This window comes from Bombina bombina, chromosome 2 (assembly GCF_027579735.1).
Source record: "Bombina bombina isolate aBomBom1 chromosome 2, aBomBom1.pri, whole genome shotgun sequence".
Lineage (NCBI taxonomy): Eukaryota > Metazoa > Chordata > Amphibia > Anura > Bombinatoridae > Bombina > Bombina bombina.
The window spans coordinates 582,808,698-582,825,552 of NC_069500.1; the positions used below are offsets into that span (position 1 = coordinate 582,808,698).

Sequence of the window (16,855 nt, forward strand, 5' to 3'; positions counted from 1 at the left end):
TCCCCTCAAAATAACTCAACACACAGCCATTAATGTCTAAACCGTTGGCAGCAAAAGTGAGTACACCCCTAAGTGAAAATGTCCAAATTTGGCCCAAAGTGTCAATATTTTGTGTGGCCACCATTATTTTCCAGCACTACCTTAACCCTCTTGGACATGGAGTTCACCAGAGCGTCACAGGTTGTCACTGGAGTCCTCTTCCACTCCTCCATGATAACATCACGGAGCTGGTGGATGTTAGAGAACTTGCTCTCCCCCACCTTCTGTGGTGACATAGCTTACTGACCTAGCTGTTATTAAAATCCCTTCCCCCCAGATACACCTTTCTCTCTGAACTAAAGACACTCCCAATAACCTTTGACTCAGAGACCTTCTTTTTAATTAATAACCACACCTTCCCTTTGAGGATGCCCCACAGATGCTCAATAGGGTTTAGGTCTGCAGACATGCTTGGCCAGTCCATCAGCTTTACCCTCTGATAACATGATGTTGTATCTGTGATGTTTCATCAATAAATAGAATCATGATGCATACCTAAGGTGCTGTTGCTGTCATTTGGATTTGCTGCAGACATGCTTGGCCAGTCCATCACCTTTACCCTCAGCTTCTTTAGCAATGCAGTGGTCGTCTTGGAGGTGTGTTTTTGGTTGTTATCATGTGGGAATACTGCCCTGCGGCCCAGTCTCTGAAGGGAGAAGATCATGCTCTGCTTCAGTATGTCACATTACATGTTGGCATTCATGGTTCCCTCAATGAACTGTAGCTCCCCAGTGCCAGCAGCACTCGTGCAGGCCCAAACTATGACACTGCCACCCCCATGCTTGACTGTAGGCAAGACACACTTGTCTTTGTGTACTTGTCACCTGGTTGCCGCCACACACACGACACCATCTGAACCAAATAAGTTTATCTTGGTCTCATCGGACCACAGAACATGGTTCCAGTAATACAAGTCCTTAGTCTGCTTGTCTTCAGCAAACTGTTTGCAGGCTTTCTTCTTTAGAAGAGGCTTCCTTCTGGGACAACAGCCATGCAGACCAATTTGATGCAGTGTGCGGCATATGGTCTGAGCACTGACAGGCTGACCCCTCAACCCTTCAACTTCTGCAGCAATGCTGGCAGCACTCATACGTCTTTTTCCCAAAGACAACCTCTGGATATGACGCTGAGCATGTGCACTTAACTTCTTCAGTTGACCATGGCGAGGTCTGTTCTGAGTGGAACCTGTCCTGTGAAACCGATGTATGATCTTTCCCATCGTGCTGCAGCTCAGTTCCAGGCTCTTGGCAATCTTCCTATAGCCTAAGCCATCTTTATGTAGAGCAATCACCAGGAATCTGTGAGAAAGATCACAAAGAAAGAGGGTGTCTCCTAGTGCAACACTGCGAGAATGGTAATATAGCAGATCTTGTGATAAAGTAATATTCACAAATGGAGCAGCACCAATGTGCTAATTGACACAAGCTGGGGAATCACAGTGACCCAGCTACACTGATCCTGCAACAGGATGATGAGATCCATAATATCCAAGCAATGTAGTGGAAAGGATAGGCTCATGCTTCCATAAAATACAGCGTATTTATTAAAATGATTAATAAAAACAGATGGGTGTAATTTTCATATAACCCCTCTGGAGAGTATCCCATTTGTGAAGGGGTCCAAAAGATATACAAGACTCTGTCAGAGGGAGACATATTGGATATTAAAATTTGGGAGCCTTTTTCCAGGGGGTTTAAATGAGAATTTGGACATGGCTGCTTTTTAACTGCTGACACAGAAACATATAAAAGCCAGATTGGAGTTTGCCAAAACTTATCTGAGGAAGCCAAAATCCTTTTGGGAGAATGTGCTGTGGACAGACTAAACAAAATTACAGCTTTTTGGTAAAGCCCATCATTCTACTGTTTTCAGAAGAAAAAAAATGAGGCATTTAAAGAAAATAATACAGTCCCTACAGTTAAATGTGATTGATTTTTTGGGGTTGCTTTGCTGCTTCAGGCACTGGATGTCTTGACTGTGTGCATGCATGGCATTATGAAATCTGAAGACTACCAAAGAATTATGTGGTGCAATGTAGGACCCAGTGTCAGAAAGTTGGGTTTCGGTCAGAAGTCATGGGTCTTACAGCAGGACAATGACCCAAAGCACACATCAAAATGCACCCAGAAATGGTATAAGACAAAGTGCTGTAGAGTACTGAACTGGCCAGCAATGAGTCCAGATCTTAATCCCATAGAGCACCTGTAGAGAGATCTCAAAATAGCAGGTGGGAAAAGGAACCCTTGCAATCTGAGAGACCTGGAGCAGTTGGCGAAAGAAAATTCCAGTAGAGAGGTGTAAGAAACTCATTGATGGCTACAGGAAGCAATTGATTTTAGTTATTTTTTTCCAAGGGGTGTGCTACCAAATATTAAGAGACAGTCTACACTTAAAATGTTATTGTTTAAAAAGATAGATAATGCCTTTACTACCCATTTCCCAGCTTTGCACAACCAACATTGATATATTAATATACTTTATAACATTTAAACCTCTAAATTGTTTTGCCTGTTTTTAAAACACTATAGACAGCCACTTATCACATGCTTTTTTATTCGTTTTTCACAACAGGAGACTGATAGCCATATAGATAACATTGTGTTCACGCGCGAGGAGTTATTTAAGATTTAGCACAACACCGCACTAAATGCAAGTCAATAGAAAATAAATAAAAAGTCATGTGATCAGCGGGCTGTCAGAAGATGCTTAGATACAAGGTAATCACAGAGATAAAAAGTATATTAATATTACTGTGTTGGCTATGCAAAACTGGGAAATGGGTAATAAAAGGATTATCTATTTTAAAGGATTATCTATCTTTTAAAACAATAACAATTCTAGTGTAGACTGTCCTATTAAATTGAGGGTGCCAATAATTTTGTCCAGTCCATTTTTGGAGTTTTGCGTGGAATGTGTCAGATTTTGACTTTTTTTCTCCGCTTTTTTGTGTCATACCAATACAAACAAAAGAAATAAACATGACAATGCCTAAACATTTGTAATTGCAACAATTTTCTGGGCGAAGTTGTGCATTATCTGACAGAAATTCAGGGGTGCCAATATTTTTGGCCATGGCTGTATATATGTACATATATATATATATATATATATATATATATATATATATATATATATATATACAAACATATATCCAAAAACGAGAGCACTCACCAGGACTTAACACATTAACCCCTTAACGACCGAGGACGTGCAGGGTACGTCCTCAAAAAAAAGGCAGTTAACGCCTGAGGACGTACCCTGCACGTCCTGGGTGTGGAAAGAAGCTGGAAGCGATCCTGCTCGCTTCCAGCTGCTTTCCGGTTATTGCAGTGATGCCTCGATACGGAGGCATCCTGCAATAACATTTTTAAGCCATCCGGTGCAGAGAGAGCCACTCTGTGGCCCTCTCTGCACCGGAGATCGGTGGCTTACTTAGTTGGTGGGTGGGAGCCGGACCGGGAGGCGGGTGGTGGCCATCGATGGCCCTCGTGATGTGGAGGGGGGCGGGATCGTGGGCGGGGATGCGAGGGGGCACGCACTGACGCGCACACGTGCACGGGAGGGTGGGGGCGGGCGCGTGCACGGGGAGGGAGCGGGTGGGAACCGCTACCCGCAGAAAATATTTTGTAGAAAAATGAAAACAAACACTGAAATTAAATAAACAAATTAGAGAAAAAATACAATCAGTTAGGTGGTGGGGGTTGGTCTGTGGAGGGGGAAGCTACACTACAGAAAAACCGGGCAAAATAATAAAAAACCCCATATTTTTTTGCAAACTTGGTACTGGCAGACAGCTGCCAGTACCCAAGATGGCCCCAATTAAGGCAGAGGGGAGGTTTTGAGAGCGGTTTTGGGGGGGATCAGGGAGGTTGGGGGCTAAGGGGGGGATCCTACACAGTAGCATATGTAAATATGCTAAAAAAAAAGTTTTATTATTTTTAAAAACCCTTTTATTTTAGTACTGGCAGACTTTCTGCCAGTACTTAAGATGGCGGGAACAATTGTGGGGTGGGGGAGGGAAGGGAGCTGTTTGGGAGGGATCAGGGGGTGGGATGTGTCAGGTGGGAGGCTGATCTCTACACTAAAGCTAAAATTAACCCTGCAAGCTCCCTACAAACTCCCTAATTAACCCCTTCACTGCTAGCCATAATACACGTGTGAGGCGCAGCAGCATTTAGCGGCCTTCTAATTACCAGAAAGCAACGCCAAAGTCATATATGTCTGCTATTTCTGAACAAAGGGGATCCCAGAGAAGCTTTTACAACCATTTATGCCATAATTGCACACGCTGTTTGTAAATTATTTCAGTGAGAAACCTAAAATTGTGAAAAATGTAACGTTTTTTATAATTTGATCACATTTGGCGGTGAAATGGTGGCATGAAATATACCAAAATGGGCCTAGATCAATACTTGGGGTCATCTACTACACTACACTAAAGCTAAAATTAACTCTACAAGCTCCCTAAAAGCTCCCTAATTAACCCCTTAACTGCTGGGCATAATACACGTGTGGTGCGCAGTGGCATTTAGCGGCCTTCTAATTACCAAAAAGCAACGCCAAAGCCATATATGCCTGCTATTTCTGAACAAAGGGGATCCCAGAGAAGAATTTACAACCATTTATGCCATAATTGCACAAGCTGTTTGTAAATAATTTCAGTGAGAAACCGAAAGTTTGTGAAAAAATTTGTGAAAAAGTGAACAATTTTTTGTATTTGATCGCATTTGGCGGTGAAATGGTGGTATGAAATATACCAAAATTGGCCTAGATCAATACTTTGGGATGTCTACTAAAAAAAAATATATACATGTCAATGGCTATTCAGGGATTCCTGACAGATATCAGTGTTCCAATGTAACTAGCGCTAATTTTGAAAAAAATTGGTTTGGAAATAGCAAAGTGCTACTTGTATTTATTGCCCTATAACTTGCAAAAAAAGCAAAGAACATGTAAACATTGGGTATTTCTAAACTCAGGACAAAATTTAGAAACTATTTAGCATGGGTGTTTTTTGCTGGTTGTAGATATGTAACAGATTTTGGGGGTCAAAGTTAGAAAAAGTGTGTTTTTTTTCCATTTTTCCTCATATTTTATAATTTTTTTAATAGTAAATTATAAGATATGATGAAAATAATGGTATCTTTAGAAAAACGGTATATAATATGTGTGGGTACAGTAAATGAGCAAGAGGAAAATTACAGCTAAACACAAACACTGCAAAAATGTAAAAATAGCCTTGGTCCCAAACGGACAGAAAATGGAAAAGTGCTGTGGTCATTAAGGGGTTAAAGCAATCACAGCTTTATTTTAACAAAGTGACGTTTCGAGGATTCTAACCTCGTCCTCAGACTTTACAATTATGTACATACCTCAATTCCTTTATACCCTCTACCGACTATCAACGCGATACCGGAAGACTACGCATGTCCAGAGCGTCGGCATGGCAACCGGCCGCGGTGTACACTAAAAACAAACGTGAATACAAATAGTTACAATATAGAGCTATTCAATTGTTACTTTATAGTTAATGCACTTAACATCATAACTATGCGTGCTAATACCTATTTCAAGGAATTACCTAACAATTTTCAACTGCAGAACTGTGAACTGGTATTAACTTAATTCCTAGTCTTATATCCAATATACCACATTATATGACTATGTCAACAATCAATTACAGTTAATATACTATACACAGATTGTTACAAACTAGAACAAGATAATACTCCCTAGATTATTAGTTATCAATTACAAATACTATTCTAAATGCCACTATAGTATTCTAGATAAGAATCTTTTTCACAAGTAACAGTGCCAGTCCAGGTTGGTATTCAAACCATCTGGTACCAAAGTGCCCAGATTAAAGATCCACCTGGACTCGCACTGCAACAGGAGTCTATCTCTATCTCCCCCCCTAGTCAGGGGTGGAATGTGATCTATGATCACATATCTCAAATCTGCAACCGTATGGCCAGTCAACGCAAAATGGCGTGCCACGGGTTGATCAGACCCCTTTTTTTGTATGGCCAGTCGAATGGCTGCACAATGATTGGCCATACGGGTGCGTAAGTCATCACAAACATATGTATATATATATATGTACACACATACAGTACACACACACATATTTATCTATTGAACCTTTCCCAGTCTGACAAATTGTCATATGCCATATCCCTTTAAAATCGTAACAAAATTGTTCATCAAAAATGTTATTTTATCAAAAACTCAAAATTTGTACGGAAATCACACAGGAATAGATCTGTGGATGTGTAAAAACATATAAATTCGGACGTATAAGTACAAAATACGAAGCGTAATAGTTTTTTGGTAAAATGGGCTGAATATGGGCGTTCCATGGGCGTGTATGAAATTTTCTCTCAAATCCCAACGTAATAATCTAAACATTTTTGCCCTTACAGATCTCACTGTTTTTTTCACCAGTCAAAAGGTAGCAGGTTTTTATTAAAATACTCAAAACATGAATTACTCTGAAAGAAAAACCTATGTATACTGCAAATAACAGCAAATTTAAAGGGACAGTCAAGTCCAAAAAAAAACTTTTATGATTCAAATAGGGCATGTAATTTTAAACAACTTTCCAGTTTACTTTAATCACCAATGTTGCTTTGTTCTCTGAGAAGTGTACACTCAATTGTATTCAAAACCTAATTGTTTTTTAAAACCTCCTTCTAAATATATCCATATGTAAAAAATATGTCTTTGAATTATTTCAGGCATACCTACGTATAAATTAGAAATATTATCACCCAATTTTTTCTATTTGTATAATACTATGAAGTAATATATCATATGTATAATAAACTGCTCTAAATATAATTCACGTTTAAATTAGAAATACTTCTACCTAATTTTCTTTTATGTCTTTTCTTTTATACCTTTATTTTTAGTATTGGATATTTTGTAAAACACTTTGATACAATATTTCTAAAGCCGAGAACCTCTAGGACCCATTACTAACATACGGGTCTTACATACGGGTTATGAGAACCATTTAAAAGGAACATTCTAACTCCACGAAAACATTCTTGATAAAGGCACTTACAGTGCTGAAACGCGTAGATAGGAAGCTGTGGAGTCTGTTTATACTTTCCATCGTCACCCATCATCTATCGATAGTACCCAGGAAAGATCCAGGAGGATCCAGGAAGATCAAGGAGACCATTGTCCATTCTTTCAACGGAACAGCCGAACGGCAACTAGAAAGGATTCAGTGCTGTCACAGACAGTGAAGCAGCTGTGAGTACTTCCGCCACGCATCTATACACATACGCTGGCCGGGGAGCGCAGCTAATAAGCCTGTCATACAGCTGAAGATTCACATTGAACATTTTATAACTATCACATTGATAAACTATTCTCAAATAAGAAAATTTGTCACTTTTTTGCAAATAAGCTAATTCAAAGAAATTCACGTATCTACTAGTTCACTTAACAAAGAACTATCTATCACTTGCACTTTAACACAGGACGGCAGAACAGTAGATTGCCCTGTCTCTCACTCACATCAACTCACGGAGCTCAACTCAGTACACGCAATAGAAATTTGCCTACACACTTTCAACGGGACTCTTTCATTCACAAAGGATATTTTAACTCACCAGATTTAAATCACATACGGACATTATCGGAGAAATTACAAGCTTATTATTTCGAGCCTATTATTTTAGTCTCATTTACTCACAGGAGGCTTAGTATTGCACCTTATCAAAGTGATATTACAACGCTGAACCGTCATAGTTAATTAACAGCGTTTGAATTGTGAACTGTTAATCTATGCTGCTAATTTTTCTTCATCATTTTATTTAGTTGTGGCCACAACTTACTATTGTTATTTATTATTGCTTTTTATTAAACTAGCTTATATTATCCCTTTCTATGTTTGTTTTTTATTATACATATTGATATAGATCTAATTTTACGATACATTGTATTATACATATTGAGATTTTTTATTCTTTTTTAGCTATTGTTGGTTCTCTCAGCTGTCTACACAGCGCCTCTCTTACACCCAAGTATTTGTTTGCTTTGTTCTCTTGGTATCCTTAGTTAAAAGCTAAACCTAGGAGGTTCATATGCTAATTTATTAGACCTTGAAGGCCGCCTCTAATCTAAATGCATTTTGACAGTTTTTCACCACTAGAGGGCGTTAGTTCATGTGTTTAATTTAGATAACATTAAGCTCACGCACGTCAAGTTACCAAGGAGTGAGCACTGATTGGCTAATATGCAAGTCTGCCAAAAGAACTGAAATAAGGGGGCAGTTTGCAGAGGCATAGATACAAGGTAATTACAGAGGTAAAACGTGTATTATTATAACTGTGTTACATAGAAACATACGCCTAGATTTAGAGTTCTACGGTAGCCGTCAAAACCAGCATTAGGGGGTCCTAACACTGGTTTTTACCGCCCGCTGGTATTTGGAGTCAGTCATTAAAGGGTCTAACGCTCACTTTGCAGCCGTGACTTTTCCATACCGCAGATCCCCCTACGCCATTTGCGTATCCTATCTTTTCAATGGGATCTTTCTAACGCTGGTATTTAGAGTTGTGGCTGAAGTGAGCGTTAGAAATCTAACGACAAAACTCCAGCCGCAGAAAAAAGTCAGGAGTTAAGAGCTTTCTGGGCTAAGGCCGGTTCATAAAGCTCTTAACTACTGTGCTCTAAAGTACACTAACACCCATAAACTACCTATGTACCCCTAAACCAAGGCCCCCACACATCGCCGCCACTCTATTAAAAATGTTTAACCCCTAATCTGCCGACCGCACACCGCCGCCACCTACGTTATCCCTATGTACCCCTAATCTGCTGCCCCTAACACCGCCGACCCCTATATTATATTTATTAACCCCTAATCTGCCCCCACAATGTCGCCGCCAGCTACCTACAATTATTAACCCCTAATCTGCCGACCGGACCTCACCGCTACTATAATAAAGTTATTAACCCCTAATCCGCCTCACTCCCGCCTCAATAACCCTATAATAAATAGTATTAACCCCTAATCTGCCCTCCCTAACATCGCCGACAGATAACTTCAAGTATTAACCCCTAATCTGCCGACCGGACCTCACTGCTACTCTAATAAATTTATTAACCTCTAAAGCTAAGTCTAACCCTAACCCTAACCCCCCCTAAGTTAAATATAATTTAAATCTAACGAAATAAATTAACTCTTATTAAATAAATGATTCCTATTTAAAGCTAAATAATTACCTGTAAAATAAACCCTAATATAGCTACAATATAAATTATAATTATATTGTAGCTATCTTAGGATTTATTTTTATTTTACAGGCAACTTTGTATTTATTTTAACCAGGTACAATAGCTATTAAATAGTTATTTACTATTTAATAGCTACCTAGTTAAAATAATTACAAAATTACCTGTAAAATAAATCCTAACCTAAGTTACAATTAAACCTAACACTACACTATCAATACATTAATTAAATACAATGCCTACAAATAAATACAATTAAATAAACTAACTAAAGTACAAAAAATAAAAAAGAACTAAGTTACAAAAAATAAAAAAATATTTACAAACATTAGAAAAATATTACAACAATTTTAAACTAATTACACCTACTCTAAGCCCCCTAATAAAATAAAAAAGCCCCCCAAAATAAAAAAATGCCCTACCCTATTCTAAATTAAAAAAGTTCAAAGCTCTTTTACCTTACCAGCCCTCAAAAGGGCCTTTTACGGGGCATGCCCGAAAGAAAACTGCTCTTTTGCCTGTAAAAGAAAAATACAACCCCCCCAACATTAAAACCCACCACCCACATACCCCTAATCTAACCCAAACCCCCCTTAAAAAACCTAACACTACCCCCCTGAAGATCATCCTACCTTGAGTTGTCTTCACTCAGCCGAGCCACCGATGGAAATGAAGAGGAGATCCGGAGCGGCAGAAGTGATCCTCCAAGGGGCGCTGAAGAAATCTTCCATCCAATGAAGTGATCCTCTAAGTCCGTCGGGCCAGCAGGATGTTCCGCGTCGGAGGTCTGCAAGATGGATCCTGAAGAAAGAAGATTGAAGACCCCGCAAAAAGGCCCTTTTGAGGGCTGGTAAGGTAAAAGAGCTTTGAACTTTTTTAATTTATAATAGGGTAGGGCATTTTTTTATTTTGGGGGGCTTTGTTATTTTATTAGGGGGCTTAGAGTAGGTGTAATTAGTTTAAAATTGTTGTAATATTTTTCTAATGTTTGTAAATATTTTTTTATTTTTTGTAACTTAGTTCTTTTTTATTTTTGTACTTTAGTTAGTTTATTTAATTGTATTTATTTGTAGGTATTGTATTTAATTAATTTATTGATAGTGTAGTGTTAGGTTTAATTGTAGATAATTGTAGGTAGTTTATTTAATTAATTTATTGATAGTGTAGTGTTAGGTTTAATTGTAACTTAGGTTAGGATTTATTTTACAGGTAATTTTGGAATTATTTTAACTAGGTAGCTATTAAATAGTAAATAACTATTTAATAGCTATTGTACCTGGTTAAAATAAATACAAAGTTACCTGTAAAATAAATATAAATCCTAAAATAGCTACAATATAATTATAATTTATATTGTAGCTATATTAGGGTTTATTTTACAGGTAAGTATTTATCTTTAAATAGGAATAATTTATTTAATAAGAGTTAATTTATTTCGTTAGATTTAAATTATATTAACTTAACTTAGGGGGGTGTTAGTGTTAAGGTTAGACTTAGCTTTAGGGGTTAATAAATTTATTAGAGTAGCTGTGAGGTTCGGTCAGCAGATTAGGGGTTAATACTTGAAGTTAGCTGTCGGCGATGTTAAGGAGGGCAGATTAGGGGTTAATACTATTTATTATAGGGTTATTGAGGCGGGAGTGAGGCGGATTAGGGGTTAATACATTTATTATAGTAGCGGTGAGGTCCGGTCGGCAGATTAGGGGTTAACTATTGTAGGTAGCTTGCGTCAACGTTGTGGGGGGCAGATTAGGGGTTAATAAATATAATATAGGGGTCGGCGGTGTTAAGGGCAGCAGATTAGGGGTTCATAGGGATAACGTAGGTTGCGGCGGTGTACGGAGCGGCAGATTAGGGGTTAATAATAATATGCAGGGGTCAGTGATAGCGGGGGCAGCAGATTAGGGGTTAATAAGTGTAAGGTATGGGGTGTTTAGACTCGGGGTACATGTTAGGGTGTTAGGTGCAGACTTAGGAAGTGTTTCCCCATAGTAAACAATGGGGCTGCGTTAGGAGCTGAACGCTGCCCCATTGTTTCCTATGGGGGAATCGTGCACAAGCACGTTTTTGAAGCTGGCCGCGTCTGTAAGCACCGCTGGTATTGAGAGTTGCAGTGGCGGTAAATATGCTATATGCTCCCTTTTTGGAGCCTAACGCAGCCCTTCTGTGAACTCTAAATACCAGCGGTATTTAAAAGCTGCGGGAGAAAAAAAGCACGCGTAGCTAACGCACCCCTTTGGCCGCAGAACTCTAAATCTAGCCGATAGAATTTGATGGAAGATAAGAACCAAAAAGGCCCATCAAGTCTACCCATATTACATGTTACTTTTTCCTTAGGATAGCCTTATGCATGTCCCAGGCATTTTTAAATTCCTTTACAGTCTTTGTGATTACCACCTCAAATGGAAGTTTATTCCATGAATCCACCACCCTTTCTGTAAAAAAATGCTTCCTCAAATTTGTCCTGAATCTGCTACCCTCTAACTTTAGATTGTGACCCCTTGTTTTGGCATTTATTTTTTTGTGAATAATGCTTTCAGCATCTATTTTATTAAGTCCCTTCATATATTTGAAGGTTTCTATCATGTCACCTCTTTCCCTTCTATCCTCTAAACCAGAGCTTTCCAAACGTTTCATGTTGGTGACACACTTTTTAGACCTACATCATTTCGTGACACAGTAAATCAGTTGTACAAGCAAACAGGAGGTTTAACTAACTTGTTTGAGATACGGACACATACTTGTAAATACATTTTGTTATTATATCATTTATGTAACAGTATGTATGTGCAAGAATTAAGAAAAAAGTTTAATAACCCCATTAGCTACTTACTATTTTAATGGGATGAATGAGGTTGATGAGATGAACACAGTTTCTAAATATTTGGTGGAATATTAGATAAAGACACTCGCATTTCATAATCAAGCATTTTTAAGCTTCCACTTCCTATCCATATATCAAGAACAGGAGCAGCAATGCACTACTGGGAGCTAGCTGCAAAAAAACAAATCACTTTGACTTTTGACTTCAGCTCAGCGTTTAAGCTACCACGCTCAAAGATCTGTGAGTCTGACTGACTACAGGAGCCAATGTGCTGCCAAAGCCGCCAATGGGAATAGTTTCAGTTTCCGCTCAGCTGCGCCAATATGTTAAGATGATCTGTGACCGGCAGAAAGTCGGAAACCAAAAAAAATCTAAATTAAAAAAAATTTGTGTTGAAGCAGGGACACACCTACACACTGCTGCCGACACACTAATGTGTCACGACACACAGTTTGGAAAGCACTTCTCTAAACTATACATATTTAGATCATAGAGTCTTCCTTTGTACATTTTATATTTAAGACCCTGTACCATTTTAGTAGCCCTCCTTTGGACAGCTTCTAGTTTATTTATATCGTTCTGAAGATATGGTCTCCAGAACTGTACACAGTATTCCATATTTGGTCTAACTAATGATCTGTCAAGTGGCATTAGAACCTTGCTATTTCTGCTACTAAAACCTCTTCCAATGCAACCAAGCATTTGACTGGCCTTGCTGGCTGCACTGCGGCATTGTGTACCAAATTTTAAATCATCTGAAATAATGATTCCCAAATCCCTTTCTTCTTTAATTACAGTCAGTAATGTACCATTGAGACTATAATTGGCCTTTGTTTTTTTGGATCCTATATGCATAATTTGCTCTTGGCAATATTAAATTTCAGATTATTTGACCAGTCCTCTAGTTTATTAATATCACAGTTCACAGTTCATGGGAAACACCACTAGTAACTGATGCCTCATTTGAATGTACTCCATTAATTGAAACCCTCTGTCGTCTATCTTTAAGCCAGCATTCTACCTACTTATCAATCTCAGCATCTATTCTAGGGCAATACATTTTGTGAATAAGTTTGTTGTGTGGGACAGTGTCAAATGCTTTGCTAAAGTCTAGATATGCAACATCTATGGCTCCTCCCTGGTTTATTATTTTAGTTACATGGTCAAAGAAATCAATTAGATTAGTCAGGCATGATCTTCCAGCAGTGAAACCATGCTGTCCTTTGTCTTCTAAGTTGTTTGTCTGAATGAAAGATACAAGTCTTTCCTTTAAAAGAGTTTCCATTAATTTCCCTGCAATTGAGGTCAAACTGACTGGCCTATAATTAGCAGAATCTTCCCTACTACCCTTTTTATGAAGAGGGACTACATTGGCAATTTTCCAGTCTTTTGGAACAACTCCTGTTAGAAGTGACTGATTAAATAAATCAGCTAAGGGAGTAGCTATTACGGATCGAAGTTCTCTTAGAACCCTTGGATGAATATTATCTGAACCCACAGACTTATATTATCAATAATGAATTAACTATACATCATGACTTAACTTAGTTTTAGCTGCATATATTTTACTTTTTTCAAGATATTAAAATATCCTTCCCCATGGGAATTTCTATGGATTCCAAGGAACTAAGGGCTCATTTCCATTGATCCGTAGAAAATGAAGCCGTAAGCTACAGAAGTTGCCAACAACTAAAAGTAGTTTTTTTCTCCATTTTAGTACCAGGTTTCCATTGAAATATTTTGCGTATTGCGTGCAGTCGCTCTTTTTGTGTAGGTGTAAGTTAACATGTTTACGCTTCCATCCGACATCAGATTTCTTGAAAATCAATTTAATTGCTATGGTAAAAGGAAAAGAAAAGAACTAGAGAAATAGGCATAATATGATACAAAGGTACATTAGATGCACTTGCATATATGTTTATATGTAAATACATACTGATATTGCCATAAGAACATAAGTAAAACTATTCCTATACATGGGACAAAAATAAATATTACATATTACATTTTTTCTACATTGAAACACAAATTATTTGCAAGTTTTAAAATTTCAATGAGAAAAATATCTGAAGAGCTCCTTTTTCCTCTTTTACAACTAGCTTAGCTGAGTGTATTTTTTCTCAATGTATCGACAGCCTCTGACAGTGTATTAACCGTTTGCACTTTTATTGGAAACCTGGTATAAGTTAGCGCTTAACTGCTTCTAATACTTTCTATGGGGCATAAAAACATTTCGGCAGCTTGGTTCTATAGATCTATAAGGCACCATTGGAAGCAGTCATTAAATTAAATTGCTTTCAACAGCATATTTAACGGTTTCCGACCTTATGCAAACCTAATTAAAGCTCAATGAAAATGGGCCTTAAGTTTACAAGAAGTGATCTAATAATCTTGTGCTGAATCACAATCAACAATGTTTTTTTTCCTATTTCAAACAAGTGAAGTGGTGCTAGGCTTGTTATAATACTGGTATTTTAACGACATGGCACATATTTTTAAGGTTCAGGTGTATGTAGATAATAAAGACCAAATATAAAAATAAAGTCTGTGTGATAGTGAAAGTTTTTCTAAGTGTGTTGGATTCTATTTCTAAGCAAATAATCATTTAAAATCAGCACTAGCATCTGATGTTTCTGAGCTATGATGTGTCATTAATTATGCAAATATATGCTAATTAGTACTGCCCGTCATTTTAACCTGTTAACAGTCTACTAAACTACAATGTCAAAAACATGTATGTGTGTTTGTGTAATGTAGTTTCTATCTTATTTCTACTCATTTATGCTATACAGGGAAGCAGTTAGTATTAGTTTTCTGTACAACAATGAGGCTTTAGAAACTGTGAATATCACATGTGGGACCTATTAGAGATTAATTATATTCTTGTTAAAGCTACTACTCCATACAAAAAAAAGTTATTCCTTAATTGCCAGCTACGGAGGATTCTCTACAGAATATAATTAGTATTTGGAACATATTTGATCAAACATCCGAGTATCATTGTTAAATGGTTAATTCCCTTTGCAGAGATTATTACAAGTATTAATTTATTATATGCTAACAGTTATATAAAATACGTGATTATTTATTTCAATTTGTTGCCCAGTATTCTAGAGTAATATCATAAGTAGTCTAAAGCATTGAGAATATATATTTAGAAAAAACATAAAAGAAGCCTATCATGTTTTGCACTAAAAAGATTAGTATAATAGGCCCCATGTGCTAGGTTCAGAGGGACAAGTCATCTTTTTATTATGTTCGGTCTCTTTTGAATCTCTTTCAATGATTTCCTGAATGCATTGTAAACGTCCCTTTTAGCTGCAGGCTATAGCTTGCTTGGAGATTAAGTATTTCTTTCATTTATCTGCAGATTGTCAGTTATTTTTGTATTATATTTTTAATTTATCACATGTATTAAAACCCATTTGTCTTTTCCATAGAAAGAGGGTTGAAATATAGATGCTATGTATGTAAATTAACTGAATTTATTTTATAAATTGTCCATGTCAACGATCACGTTAATATTTTTCAGCCTAATAACTTAAGTGTTTTTTATATGTACAAAAAGATGCAATAAATTAAAAGGACAGTTAAGTCAAAACTTTCATGATTCAGATAGAGCATGCAATTTAAACCACTTTCAAGTTTACTTATATTATCTAATTTGGTTGTTCTCATGGTATCCTTTGATACAAATAGTGTCAGTAAAAATAATAGCATTATTACATAGTAGTTACAATAGAAAAAGTAGCCCTGGTTATAGCAGTGAATAAGGTAGGTTAGGAAGAGAACACATCTGTTCATAAAAAAATATGTTCATCTCAATGGTGTGTTGTGCTGATGGAAAAGCCACAAAAAAAAAGAGATTCAAAGGAAAATTTAGAATTACTTGGAGAGAGATTGTATTGTGTAAATTAAATTGATAGTAAATTCTAGTGTTTCAAAAACGCTAGTATTTACTATCACTAAGAATAAAGCCCACCTTCATTCTTCAGCTTGAAAAAAAACGGATGAAAAGGTGCCCTTATTTATATGCGGCTTCACTGCTAATCATAGCAGCTCTGGCGGGCTACGACACTGCTAATTTTTTCAATTGGGTGGCGTTTCCAACTCTTAGCCAATAGCCGTGCAGGATAAACAGTATTAGTCTGTAATCACGCACAGCTTTTGGCTAAGAGGTGGAAACATCACCTCTCAGTCAAATAGTGTTCCGCCGTGGGTTGCCTTAGCAGCTCAGTGCGGCGAACACTGCAAACAAATAAAGGAGCTTTCAGCATGACGTATTTTATACTTCATGGGCGAGATTACATATGCGGCTGTAAGTCGGATAAACTGGCAACAGTTTATGGACTGCCGGCGCCTAAGTAAAAAAAAAAAAACGTTTAATCGCACGTAAAAATGGAACCCGCCTCCCAAAAAATTAACCTGACACGTCAAAACCCCTAAACCCACCATCCCCCCACATCGCAACTACTAATAAAATGTATTAACCTCTAAACTGCCATCCCCCCTCAACGCAATCTACCTATTTAAACTATCAACCCCTAATCCGCCAACCCCCACATCGCAAACTACCTAATAAATGTATTAACCCCTAATCCTCCATCCCCCACAACGCAAAGTACCTAATAAACATGTTAACCCCTAAATCGTCATACTTCCACAACGCAAAGTACCTAATTAAGCTATTAACCACTAAAACCGCCATCCCCCACATTGCAAACTACATATTAACACTAT

The 16,855-nt window shown here is 37.5% G+C and overlaps 1 long non-coding RNA gene across 1 annotated transcript in view; it reads right to left on the reverse strand.

Moving 5' to 3' along the window:
* The window catches only part of LOC128647910 (uncharacterized), a 112,596-nt gene that overhangs the window by 15,011 nt on the left and 80,730 nt on the right, over nucleotides 1-16,855 (reverse strand). The window contains exon 2 of the long non-coding RNA XR_008400453.1: nucleotides 5,412-5,505. This is a non-coding gene — a long non-coding RNA (uncharacterized LOC128647910). The remainder of the gene's footprint in view (nucleotides 1-5,411; nucleotides 5,506-16,855) is intronic.